At 34.9% G+C, this 15,122-nt stretch overlaps 1 protein-coding gene across 1 annotated transcript in view; it reads left to right on the forward strand.

Moving 5' to 3' along the window:
- The window catches only part of LOC134287690 (uncharacterized), a 303,954-nt gene that overhangs the window by 237,383 nt on the left and 51,449 nt on the right, over nucleotides 1-15,122 (forward strand). The window lies entirely within an intron of this gene.

The following is a 15,122-nucleotide window of genomic DNA, read 5'->3' on the forward strand; positions in this document are numbered from 1 at the left end:
TAATTTGTCCATACAAAATGATCATTGGCCGAACCCCCCCCCAATGACCACGTGGTTTATGGACAGCCCCTAATATAAGGTTCGTGGCTGCCGCTCTCCATCCTCGGTCACACCCAATGCTCGTCAAGTCACGCTCCACCTGATCCGCCCATCGTGCTCTCTGCGCTCCACGCCTTCTTGTGCCAACCGGATCTGTCGCGAACACCAACTTTGCATGGTTGTTGTCCGGCATTCTTGCAACATCGTATCCTTCCGGCTTTGGCCACCTCCTGGATGCTGGGTTCGCCGTAAAGTGCAGCGAACTCGTGGTTCATCTTTTTCCGCCACGCATTATTCTCCTACACGCCGAAGAAGATCGTTCTTAGCACTCGTCGCTCAAAAACTCCTAGTGCTTGCAGGTCCTTGTCGAGCAGTCGATTCGAGCAGCTACCATTTTTTCTGTCAGCAAGGTTCAAGCATCATCGTCGTTGCACATGACGGAAGATGGCACTGTTTTTCTCCCAACTCTGTGGCGCCTGAGAAATCACGTTTTCCTCATGCTCTCTTTTCTTGTTGCTGTAGATTCGTTTTTCGGTTACTCCTGCTTCCCTATATAGCTCTCTATTCCTATTTGCTTCGACTGGTGGATGATTTTGGAAAAAAAAGTGCTTTTGCAGTGTTGTCAAACCTGATTGTTTACACCACTGATTGTACCTTATTGTTATATAACCTGTTTATTTAATTTGCAGATCATACAGTTAACTTAACGGAGATACTACCAAGACATCCATACAACATGATGATCACATCAAAAAAATCATTCAAACCAGGTTTACCATATGTAATTTCGTTGAGTGTTGAGGATCATCTCGGACGGCCTACTACTGGTGCGAACAAATCAAACCATGCTTTGATTAGAGCTAATTTTGGCACTTCTGAGAGTGAGAGAAACTACTCTGTCAGCCTGAACAACTATGGACAAGGAAGCTTAAAGCTGGACGTGCCTTCCAATGCGGAAGCTCTAAGCATAACGGTTAGTGCCTAATTATTACACTTGGGAATTTTTTTTTTATTATTCTACAAATTGGGCCGAAGGGTCTCAATTTTTCATGAAACTTTTTCCACAGATATATGAATAAAAAAAAATGAACGAAAAAACCAGGGTAGCCTATTTACCCGGAAAACTCAGGTAGAAATTTATTGTTTTCCTGACACTGCTAACTTTGAAAAATCATAACTCATAAACGAAGCATCGTAGAAAGTTTTTTATAAAAAAAAAAACAAATTTTCTCAGGAATTCAAAAAAAAATGAACTGAAACACAAAACTCGGAAATTTAAAGGAAAAATATTTTTAAGAAGCTAATTTCATAAGCTCTAAACCGCTGAAATTTTTAGAATGATCTTTTTTTTTTGTTTTCGAGTTATTATGAAAAATGTCCAAATGTGCCATACAGGCATTTTCTTCGAAAAATCATAACTCAAGGACAAAGCATCGAAGAAACATAGTTTTTTTTTATGAAAATGATAGCAAATTGTCTTATTTGGATTTTTTTTTTCACAGAATTGGCAATAACTCAAAAACGAAAAAAAAAAGATCATTCCAAAAAAAATCAGCGGTTAAAGCTTATGAAATTACCTTCTTAAAAATTTTTTTTTTGAAAATTTTCAGAGTTTTGTGGAAAACTTTTTCCAGTTTGTATATTTTTTTGGAATCCTGAGTTTTTTTTTATTTTCATAAAAAAACTTCGTTTCTATGAAAAAAGTGCATTCCTTAAATTTTAGCGATTGAAGCTTATGAAATTTTCCACGAGTGCAAGCATAGTTTTTTCCGACTTTTCTTTACAAATTTTCTCATTGGTGGAAATTTTTTTGGAAAAGTTTTTCCAGTCCATATTGTTTTTTTTTCTATTTCTGAGAAAATTTGCGTTCATTTTCATAAAAAAAGCTTTGTTTCTATAATGGTTGTTAGTTTTTTTTTTCAATTCTGCAAAAACAATTTTATTTCACCTGTAACTTATAGAAAAATAATTCCAGAAAAGTATACCAGTTTGATGGTACATCCCTTATACGTGAATAACTGTATTTTAGAATACAAGCAAAAATATCAGTAGTATAACCAAAACATCAATTTTGCGGTGTTTTTTTTTAATATAAATAAGGCAAAAAACAATTTTTAAATAGGCAACACAATGCACACTAACAGCCGATTCTAAAATACTTTTTATGCAATTTACATTTAATATAACTCGTTTTGGTATCATAATGGCCATTTTTTCCGAACTGGCTCATTATGCAACTGAAATTAGTTGCATAATGAAAAATAGTTGTCTAATGTTCATAATTCAACTCATTCGAGTTGCATTATGAACATTATGCAACTCAAATGGGTTGCATTATGAAAAAATCATTGCATAAAATTTTGTATGGAACACGTTGCAAAACTCGATTTTTTCAACACTCTTCGTATTTATCCGGCTCGTGCTGAAAAAATCAACTTTTTGCAACTCGTTACATAAATAACTATTTAATCATTATCCTTTCCCAATCAATATGTTTTGCAGGGTGAATATGATGGCAGCACCAGTGCTTGAAATCCAGTGAATATGAATGATACGATCAGTCATCAGCGCCAACCATCACTACGAACGAACACGCACAGGGAGCAAAGAGAAACCGAACAAACCGCGACCACTATTCCTCATCGGTCGGTTGGCTGGTGAAGCATATTGACTGGTAACGATTATTTCTCACCTGCTGCGGTGAGGCTGAAGATGCGTAAATGATTCAGTGTATTTATTTTTTGCTCAAAACTTGTAAAAACAATCAATTTGTCCACAAGAGAATGATGGACGTGACTATTATAGTCGATTTAATTCGAGTTTATGTCATTTGCACTGTAATAACCAGATAAAAATCAAGTATATTCATTGCCGTATACACCGGCGAAGAGAGAGATTCAGAGAGTCGCACGGCGCTGAATCGTCGTTCCTCACTCTCACTCATAATTTTTATTGCTCCCGCTCCCACTTGCTTCAGAAGCATGTTAGCCAATGAAGGCATATTGCTACCGCTTTGGGTTGATAAACGCCGGTCAAAGAAGAGCAAATTTTGATTCGTCTGAGGTAAAACGCTTCAATTTTCAAGCGCTGGGCAGCACTTATGAACTACTTTCCATTGAATTACATGATTTCATGGAGCAATCGGAAAATCGCGTTAACCTATCAGTCGACATCAATCCCAAAAACAAGTGAGTATATATGTTTCAACTATAGAACAAGGGATGAAACAGACGTGCTGTGTGGGGTTAAATTCTCTGTTTATATACTACCTACCTAACAATTATGGTTTTTTTTACTTTAATAATTATTTCAAATATGTTAGATCATCCCATACGTCCTGCAGTTTTGAACTTTGTTTACATAAACTAATCTGTTTTGTCTATTGTGTTTTACTAGTAGAATCCTTTAAAAATCTTCCAGGAATTTCTTTCAGAAAATCTTCCACGTATTCTTTCATAAAATTCTCCAGGGATTCTTTTATAAAAGCGTCCATACATTACTGCAGAAAGCTCCGACAGAGTTTCCTCAGCAATTGCTCGATGAATTTTTCAAGAATCTGTTCTGTGATTCTTTCAGAAAATTCTTTCAACGATTTTTTTTTTCTAAAATCAAAAGTTTTGAATTCCTTCAGTTATTTTGCAAAGGATTTCAATAGATTTTTAGAATACTTATAATAAACTATTGTGACTTTCTCAGTCTAAGAGCATTGAAACGGCTAGTTTGGCATAGCCCGACGTTTCGGTCCCGTGTATTGGACCTTTTTCAAGGAATAAACACTTTGATCTGTAGTGTGCAGTGCAAGTTGTCCCAAAAATTAAAAGGAAAATTTATGTGTTTTATGTAAAATGGCATTACAAGAAGCTCCAACTCTCAAACTGCATTCAAAAACCGCATAACGAAAGACGGTTGACTGCTTATCCCTTGAAAAAGGTCCAATACGCGGGACCGAAACGTCGGGCTATGCCAAACTAGCCGTTTCAATGCTCTTAGACTGAGAAAGCCACAATAGTTCAACATTTCCACCATGCACTGGTTTTAGAGGTTTTCCATGAATTCTCCCAAAATTCTAGCAGAAATTCATACAGACATTCATTCGGAAGTTCCAGCAGTATCCCGCCATATATTCCTATATGGCTCCATATATTCCTATGTTCCATAAATTCCTACAGCATATCCTTCAGGGGGTTCTTTTTTTCAATGGATTCAAAAATCACTCAAGAAAAATCCCTAGGAATTTTTGCAGCAATTCCATTGGAAATTTCACGAGAGATTATTTGGATTCCTCCAGCATTTTTTTTTTTCAAAAAAAAATCCTCCAGGCACTGAAGGATTTCTTTAGGAACTCTTTTAAAGTATCCAATTGAATTCTTTTGGAGTTCCACTAGGTGTTTTCCCTGGTTATCCTCCAGGGATTTCCTCAGAAATTTCTCCTGAGAATCCTTCATACATTTCCTTCCGGATCCTTCAAAAATGCCTTCACGGAATTTTACAGGAATTTGACTGGAATTTTTTTTCAAAAATTCCTTCAGGGATTTTTTTAGTAATTGCTCCATGGATGCCGTCTGAAATTTTTTCAGGGATCTCTTTAGAAAATCTCTATGGATTCTATAATTTTGTAAAATGAATTTTAGATAGGGATTTTTCAAAAAAGCATACATATTTGATTTTCTGCCGGAATTAAACGGCTACGCAGTCTTCAATACGGAAAACGAAGTTTATTATTTGCCCGACGTTTCGATACTGGGGTTTTGTGTCATCTCCAGGGGTAACTCATTGTTCGTTTTTAGTCTTATGTTTCGTCTAACTGTAACTGTCTGGTTGTTTTGTTGTTGGTACATGACAATTTTCGTTTGTCTAGTTTTGCAACGGACTGTACGGTGTTGGCTCAAATCTACTTCTTTCCGTATTGAAGACTGTGTAGTCGTTTAATTCCTGCAGTAAACTTCTCAGTCGATCCGCCAAGAGACAAGCTATTTGATTTTCTTTTTATCAAATTCATCTTTTAAAAATCTTGTTCCGGGTCATTGGGCCGAATGCCATTTGGCTGAACGCCATTTGACTGAATATCAGCATAACTCGAAAGAGCAACCAATGATTTAAAGAAGGAAGAATCTCTAGTGAAATTTTGACAGTTTCAACGCCAACTTATCCCTGCACTGTAAAACTGTAAAATGATTCAAAGAAGGAAATATTACTGATAATATGATCAGCTTAAATGTTAAAAAGATCCTAAGAATCCTTTTGAATATTATTCGGCCAAACGACCCATTCGGCCAGATGGCGTTCGGCCAAATGGCATTCGGTCAAACGACATTTGGTCAAATGGCCTGACTCCAAAAAATCCTGCGGAAAATTCTCCAAGTGATCCTCCAGGAATTCCTTGCGAAATTTATTCAGGGCTCCTGCGATTCCGTCAGAAAAAATCTAATGGAATTCCTAATGTCTCTAATGTCTCCAGAGATTTTTTCAGCAGTTCTTCTTAAACTGCACAAAACATTACTCGAAGAAGATTTGAAGGATTTTCTGAAGCAGTCCCTGAAAAAAAAACTTCAGAAAATAGCTATGGAGTAGTGGATTCCTTTCAGGTAGGTTTCCTTGACAGAAACCTTTGAAGCTAATTCTGAAGTAATCTTTGAAGGAGTTCCTGGAGTAATCCTTAGGAGGGGAATACCTGAAGAAATTCCCTGAGATAACTCTGAAGGAATTCCCAAAGAAATTCGTGGGGAACTTCTATAGAGATTCTGGATATTATATAAAAGAAAAACCCCTGCACGAACTTCCGAAGGAATCCCTGTAAAAAAATCTAATGGACACCCTTGAAGAGTTTCTTTATGAATTCCTGGTGAAATCTAATAAGCAATCCGTGCAAGAACTTCTGGAGATATCTCAACAGAGATGCTTCAAATAACACTAGTTTACAAAATAAAACGAAAGTCGTGAACTTTTGTCAACGACCAACATTTTTGAAGCACAATTTAACACTGATCGCGGAACCGTGCTTCAAAAAATTTTAAGTAGAACAGTTTTTGATTTTTAGCTCAATATTGAGTTTTACAACTTTTTAAAGTATGGTATTTACTCAAAATCGAATATCTTGCGTTTTGTTCAACCAATTTTAAATATTTTTCCATAAATTAAGAGCTGAATATAATACCATTCGATCATCTGAATGTAGGTTTTGCGTCAGATTGAAGAAATTCATGATCCCGGCGAGTTTTAGGTACGATCTCTTGAATTTTAGAAAAATTCTCAAGAGTATATGAAGAAATGTATTTTTTTTTTTCAATAAGAAAAACACTATTTAAAAATTCTTTCTCATCGTTTATTTGATATATTAAATGTAGGCGAGTTACAGTAAAAAAACAAGCTAAATCGGAGCGTTGATTACGGAGAATGAGATGTGTGAAGTGAGCAATTTTGCTTAAAAATAGAACAAAAATCGATTTTTAATCAACCTTGTATGGAAAGTAAAAAAAAATACGCTCTACTGTGATTTTTTTCCTTCGCGTTTCCAAACTCAGGGCATGATTCTACTCCAAAAATGATCATCAGCTTACCAAGTTCAAAAATGCTGTAAACTTGTGTGATTGCTTGGACAATTTCCCAAGATATGAGAGGATGTACTGCTGGAATTTTTGAAAATCAAAGTCGTGGAGGAATTGCTTCAAGGAATAGTTTCGGAAATGTCTGAAATAAAGTAAGTTTTGAAGGAATCTCTTGAAAAATATCTCGAAGAATTGAAATTTTTTCTCCAGGTGCTTGTATAATTATATCGTGAAAACATCATTGAGAAATGTCAAGGAAACTCAGGGAAAACTTCTGAATTATCACCGGTACATTTTTTTCTTAAACCGGTGAAAATAAATCCCGAAATGAATAAATGAAGCAGTCATTGGAGAAATATCGGAGAAACTTTTGGAGAAATCCCTGGAGAAAGAAGTGCCTCTTAAGAATCTCCTAAATACATTTTAGAAGAAACGCCTAAGGATATCTCTACGGGAGCGCTCAACGAACTCGAAATTTGAATGGGATAACTTGACCAAATGTATGCAGAAACTGTTAGTTTTTATTTTATTTTTGCTTGCTTACAGCGCATTCAAATAATAAAACCCTTCACAGTTAAAATAAAAATGTAATTTTAAGTTTATTTTCATGCACATATTTGGAGCATGAAAATAAAAGCAAAATTCAATTGCGCTTTATATTTACACGGCTTGAAAAGGAAAACGAGACGTGTAAATTTAAACACCGTTGATTTTTACACGCACCGCAGCACGCGGCTCGGCAACGTATTGTTTTATTTCCTTTCTCATTTGTTCCCACATTGAGGATGTTTTCCTCCCCCGCTCGGTGCCACAGAGATCAGCAAAGTGATGTACAACACCGTATAGGATTGGAACAATTTATTCATTTATTTCATTTCAAAATATCTTCACATTTCGGGATACTACACACGAAACACCTTGTTTTCTCCGCCGAATTCCATCCAGGTCCATCGAACAATTAATTTGAATGCGGTGGGGATTTTTTTGTGCTGCCTCGAAGTGTGTTTGCGCTGCTGCTGGAGTTTGATGTGTGGGAATAAGGAGATCGACTTCACTCCCTGGGAATCCTTGTGCAATCGATCTGCGGGAGGAATGAAATGAAATAAATGATAGAAATTTGCATTTGTGTTGATTTTTCTTCCTCCCCGCAGTTGGAGAAATTAAGCCTGCGTCCAATAAGCTGAACTTTTGTGGCATGATTTTTTTCTTACCTGCATTGAACAATTGCTCAGTGTAATCGATGATCTTGTTCCTTCCTTTTATCTCGTCACTCTTACATTCTACATGCTTAAAAACCTCTGATTTTGAGCTCACAAATCAACGACAGGAAGAAAGTGGCAGTCTGAATGAAAATAGCTCCGCCATGACTGCTTGACCAATGTTAGCTTGACTGATGTTTATATTCAATGATGTAAAATTCAATCGATTTACGCTTAAATATAAACGTTTATAAATTTATTTCAACATAAATGGTTTAATAATACATGGCAATCAAAACTAAATCAATAAACATGCTATTTTAGATTGAAATACATGTTCCAGTTATGTGCATGTATTTTAATGTAAAATTCAACCAAACGGAAGATTCAACTAGTGTATTTTTCTATTTAGATCACTTTACAGCTCGTTTAAATTTCAATAATTTTTGCTGTGATTGGTAAATATTCTTGTAGGTGACTTTATGCCAATCAACTTTATAAAATACCACAAAGTGATCCGACGCCTGTGAAAAAAGTTATACCCTATAGGCCTATAGGCAAAGTGAAGCGAAACAATGAGATTTCATTATTGACATAGTTCCTATACATGTACTGGAAAAGCTACAGTAATGTCAATTGTTACAACACATAAATATCTGATGGTTTGTTCAGCGATGAATGTATCGACGATATCGTTGTTAACAAGCACACATGCTCGAGGCAGGACACGCGAATTTGCCATTTAATTTTTATTAAAAGTAGCAAGCACCGGGCTACCTAGATACCAATTATCCTTACGAGAGTAACGTTCTTGGACTTAAGCCATGTGGTCTGTTCCATTTTGCATAAGTCTGTAAAGATTGATCGTAACTGTTCTTTTATGCTGAACATTCTCAATCAAATCAAACTAGGCAAGATTGAAGTCGTTGCAATCACATCACAACAAAGTACAGTACAGCAATAAAACCAGATCGGTATCGCCAAATGTGGGGATACACAGAATACACTGTGTGAATCCCATAATGTGAAGCCATATAGGACGAATTTCGCGCCAACTCGACCAGTGATTGGCAACACCCTCTCAGAATCGAATGAAACTTGGTGGGCATAAAGACTAGGTTTTTATAAGCAACTTTGCATACTTAAATTTTCGAAAATTTTCAAGAGTAACATTTGAAGAGGGCCTAACTTTTTTTCGAAGAATTTTTTAACATCGATGTAACTCAAAAATGACAAGACCTATAAAAAAGTGTTGTACGGGGGACTTTTAGAGAATTGTCCAAGCTTTCATGAAAAAATATTTTAAAAATTCTAAATACATTTTTACACGCTAAAAAATATATTTTTAAAATTAAAAGTAAATTTACAGAAAATGCCCACTTTTTTATGTTTTGAAATTTTTTTCCAAGAAAGTCAAGATGGGCACTTTTAAGGAAAAAAAGTTTTTCTAACAAAAACTTTTTCATGTTATTTTTTTTAGCGTGTTGCGCATTATCTCGTACAGGATGTATCAAGAATCCTTATACCCGTTTAATAACACTCAATGGGCATTACAACTTTGTTTGATTGGATGCCTTCTTTTTCTTGGCGTTACATCCCAACTGGAATAGAACCTGTTTCTCAGCTTGTTTTGATATCTGAATGCTTAAAACAGCATTCTGTTTGCTGAAATTGTATTATTGTGTGCCTAGAACCGGTGAACTAACACCATTATTAGAAGCGAATGATAAAGAATCGGTTTTATTTCAACAATGGCCAACCACTGATCGATGCAATTTGGAAACTATTACTAAGACTATAGACGAGTTTGTTCCGTATTTTGTAGAAAAAGTTGATAAGCTTATAACTCATGATTTCATTTATAAAGAACAATCCTCATTTTTGCGGGATAAAAAAGAATCTCTTAAACAGGGTGAAGTATTAACAATTTGTGACTTTTCAGAAAATTATTCATTTATCATTCAAAATTCAGCTCAAGGTTACCATTGGAATAATTCTCAAGCTACCATTCACCCCTTTGAAGTGTACTACAGAAAAGAAAATAAGTTGGAAAACTTGAGCTTTATAATAATATCTGAAGTACTTACACACGATACAACAGCAGTTCAGTTATTTATATCAAAACTGCTGGATTTCATTAAACAATCGATTGATTTCTCAAAAATTACTTTTATGTCAGATGGAGCAGCAGCTCATTATAAGAACAAAAAAAAAAATTGCCAGTTTGTGCAGTTTTCGGTCCAATTATGGATTGGAAGCAGAATGGCACTTCTTCGCAACTTCACATGGCAAAGGTCCATGTGACGCTGTTGGAGGTACTCTCAAGCGAATGGCAAAACGAGCAAGTCTTGCTCGAGATTATGGAAACACAATCACAACTCCTCGAGAACTGTATGACTGGGCAGTTAAACAGTCAGATATACATATAACAAAATTGAATTTCTGCTTTATTTCAAATGAACAATATGCAAAAATGACGGATGAACTTGAAGAACTATACACATACAGTCACGTAAAAACAATACCTGGTACACAAAAATTTCATTCATTTGTGCCAATTTCTGAAAATCAAATTGAAGCGAAGAAGTTTTCGAATTCAAAAGATAATCCAAAAAAGTTTACTTTGTTTCAGATAGACTAAAGATCTAATATTCAAAAAACGTTACAATAGAATGTATAAAAGAAGGATGTATATATTGTAGAAAAGAAAATAATTGAATACACATATACATATGTACATATTTCATCAATACACAAGCGTTTTCATTGATATAAAACCCTAAAAGCAAATTTGTCTTGAGCCCTTTCCAATATCAAGCACGTTTTCAATGTCAAGCACGTTAAGATAATAAAAAAGTAGTTGAGCCCATTAAGTTTTAATGGATTGTCATTAGGATTCTGGATACATTACTGTACGAGTTAATGCACAACACGCAAAAAAAAAAAATAAAATGAAAAAGTTTTTTTTAGAAAAATTTTTGTTCCTTAAAAGTGCCCATCTTGTGATGTATGGAGGAAAGTTAGGCAACTATATTGTCTTTCTTGGGTAAAAAAATTCAAAACATAAAAAAGTGGGCTTTTTCTGTAAATTGACTTTTAATGTTGAAAAGATATTTTTTAGCGTGTAAAACATTTTTTATATTTTTTAAATATGTTTTCTTGAAAGCTTGGACAATTCCCTAAAAGTCCCCCATACATCACTTTTTTGTACAACTTATCATATTCGAGTTATATTTTTTGTGAAAAAAAACGGCTAATGCGCAACACGCTAAAAAAACTAACATGAAAAAGTTTTTGTTAGAAAAACTTTTTTTCCTTAAAAGTGCCCATCTTGTGATGTATGGAGGAAAGTTAGGCAACAATATTGACTTTCTTGGAAAAAAATTTCAAAACATAAAAAAGTGGGCATTTTCTGTAAATTGACTTTTAATTTTAAAAATATATTTTTTAACGTGTAAAAATGTATTTAAAATTTTTTAAATATTTTTTCATGAAAGCTAGGACAATTCTCTAAATGTCCCCCATACATCACTTTTTTATACATCTTATCATATTCGAGTTATTTTTTTGTGAAAAAAAAAACGGTTAAAAAACTTTGACTCTTTTTAAATGTTAGTCTAGGTTAATTAAAAAAAAACAAAATATGCAAAGTTGCTTGAAAAGGTAAAGTCTTGAAACCTACAAAATTTCATAACATTCTGAGGGGGTGCTGCCAACCCCGAAGACGAGTTGGTGCGAAATTCGTCATAGATGAATATTTAGGCTACCCGAACAGGAATGAATAACAGACACATAACTGGAGAATACCAAAATCAGGTATCATACCAAGACAAGGTATTGGTCGGTTATGCGGGTATTGAAAATAACTTATTTTGGTATTTTGTAGGTATTGATACAATACCTCAATAAGTTATTGGTTTGGTGTTGAGAACTGCTTGAGGTATAATTCAATTATGGAAAAATCGCTATTTGTATAGAAAAATCGCCGATTATTATTTAGGTATTGCCATACCTGAAGTCATAATTCACGCGTTATGCATAGAATACACACTAGTTATTATTTTAGGTATTTTACCTCTTATGCCGGGCTACTTAATACCTCATTTAGGTTATAGGTTTTCAGTAGACAAAAGATGGGCAGCTGATTGTCTCGGAGAAACACAAGGTCCACTGCACCATTGCTCGGATTATCGATTCCAACAGACTTCCAGATATTCCTCTAATAGTTCTCTCATGTTATTTTCCCTAGGCTTAGGTTTTACTGTTACAAAAGAATTATTCTGTAAAATAGTTGTACTTTCGTTTGTAATTTCGGGAGGCTTGATTAGTCGATTCATTCAAGTATGCGAATAGTTGAAAAAAGTCTCGACACCTCAACTACAATAAGTTCGAAGTTAACCTGGTTATTACGATCTAAATATTATTGATATAGGGTATTGAGGGGTATATAGGTATATAGGGTATAAGAGTGGGTAGGAGAGGTCTCTGCGTTACACTCATCATTCATCACTTGAATTCGAAAGTATACAGGACAGGGGACTCTAGGATAAGTTGACTTACAGCCTTATAGATTAGGTAACGTTAACAATTAAATTCATTACCTATAGAAAATTCTGGACCCTAATCAGTCAAAACTGCTGATTTTAGAAATGAGTTTATATTTGTATTTCTTATTTCTATAGGGTATGTGTTCCATCAGTAATCTCACGTTCCCATATTCATCCTATTCGAAAACAAGCGATTTCGGCACCGATTGATTCCGTTCTTTTTGTTTTCATTGGTGCTCACTTCTAACAAAAAATACAAAAATAGGAAACAAAATAAACAGCGCCTCAATCCTTTGTTTTTCGTAGGATGAAAATAGGAGCCACATGCTTAAGAAGGGAACCAATACCCTAGGTTTTGTAGGGATGAATATATAGAAGTTGACAAATAATCTTAATTATTTTAATTTTTGACACAAAAATCAGCTGAGTGAACTTTTATGTTTTTATATTCTAGACGGTATTATAACACTGACCAAAAAAGCAGGAATTTGGTTACATGTTACTTTAGGACTTAGGACGGTTGACAATGTAAAGGGTTACGGTGGATGTAATAATACTTCGGACTTAGATGATCACAGATATGCAGAAGACGACTAGACGAAATTAAGAACACAATTTGACACATTATAGACTATATTTCGACGTATAGGGTTTGACTGATTTCATTACAACATCGAATGGAAGCTCAAAAAGTGTTACCTAACACTAATATGAGAGTTATTTGGGGATGATGCTGGTGCTGTTAATGACCAACATCGGTTATTGACACTATTGGTAATCAGCTTGAAATAATTTTCAGAATGTATTGTAAAAAACTTAGCTTATTATTTGATTTATTGTTTAGAGATGCTGTTAGAAAAATTAGTTGCCCATATCGGCTAAAAACGCTAGCTCTGGCAGCTGTCTCCGAATAATTTTCAAAAATATCAAACCTGTAAATATTAGCTATGACATATTTTTTTGCTCTTCTTTGTAATATTTCTCAGGAATAGTACCTTGAAGGCGTTAACATGTTCAGCCTTTTTTCTCTCTGAATGTTGTCTAGTGATCTCGGAGATTTTCGATTTTTGAAATATTGTTCAATTATCAAATCATCTTTGGAGCTTCCATTCGGTCAAAACACTAGTGCGATGGGAATAGTTAAAACACAGTAATTTTAAAAACTACTACGACCCAATACTAATTACTACACACTTTGCTCAAGTTGACGACATCGTCTAGTCCATCGTGAGTATTGGTACTAGTAGGGGGAAAGTTGGGAAAGGGTCCAGGCTTTGCTATCAGCTGTCATGCAGCTCCACCTGTTCACTCTACAAAAAAAAATATTATTGATATAGGGTATTGGATCCATTATTAAGCATGTTGCTCCCATTTTCATCCTACGAAAAACAAAGGATTGAAGTGTTGTTTGTTTTGTTTGATATTTTTGTAGTTTTTTGTTAGAAGTGAGCACGCATGAAAACAAAAAGAACGGGATCAATCGGTGCCGTAATCGCTTGTTTTCGAATAGGGTGAATATGGGAGCGTGAGATTACTGATGGTACACATACCCTATGATTGATGTAGACGAAAAACTACTCGACTGTTTTTATATGTAATTGTATTTTTTTTACAAGTGCTGGCCAAGTCAAAGCCAATAATGACTTTAGCATACTTATATAATAAAAATTGTAAAATTCTTCTAATAACTCACATTGGAATTCTCTATGCAAAGTAATAAATGTGTGTATTACATTGCACGAGTATTGATCTGAAGGCTTCAGCTTCAAGGAAGATCTTTGTATATTATTAATGCTCTGGAAATTAATCTACAAGACAAGATACACATTGTACAGCCCAAGGGAATCAAACGGAATGTGTTCATATGGGAATTATTCGAGCGTTATTGGGTTGATTTGATAAGAGGGCTCTCCAAATGCTAGCCATTTAAACCTTACTAATTTCCCCTTGATTTTTAATGCTTTTCTTTTGCAATAATTAGATATATAAAGGTGCACAGTGATGTGCACTTTACTGTTACCAGTACCGAAAAGATGACCTATATCGCGTACATCGTGGTGACTCGTGGAAACATCATCAAATGCTCCTATGCACAAGTGCACAACAGGACCAATTTTAATCTGAAAGTCAGAATGACACCCGAAATGTCTCCGGAATCCAGACTGATAGTGTATTACATCAAAAACGGCATTGTAGTGTACGATGACGTCGAACTGAAGTTTGACAGGTTCAATAATCACGTAAGTTATTGTGATGTTAACAAATGGTTGAACTCGTATTAAAGTGGATTTACGTTGCAGCTCACAGTAACGTTGGATAAAGAAAGTTATTATGCAGGGGAAACAATTCGTTTAACGGTGAATGCGGCAAAGGACTCATATGTTGCATTAGGTGCCATAGATCAGAGTGTTATGCTGATGGAAGATAAACGACATAATTTCGACAGGAATGATGTACTACGTGAACTGGCAGAGTACGGACAAACGGATGAGACTCTGTTTGACCCGATACATGTAAGTTTTATGTTATATTTCTCTATATTGTTTAATTAATGTAAATCATTTAAATTCTTTCTAGAGTTTTGGGTTATTCCTTAGATCAACGGCTCTTGCAGATGGACGTTAGTAACAAGTTTTAGTTAATATTGTAAAGCACCAATATTTACTATTATTTTTCTTGTCTGCAGCACCATCACCACGAGGTGGCATGTACCGTTTCGGAAGCCCGATTTTGAAGAATAGGAACACTAGCAGAGGCAAGAATATTCCCATGGAAACGTTTCTGTGGCAAAA

This window comes from Aedes albopictus, chromosome 2 (genome assembly GCF_035046485.1).
Source record: "Aedes albopictus strain Foshan chromosome 2, AalbF5, whole genome shotgun sequence".
Taxonomy (NCBI): domain Eukaryota; kingdom Metazoa; phylum Arthropoda; class Insecta; order Diptera; family Culicidae; genus Aedes; species Aedes albopictus.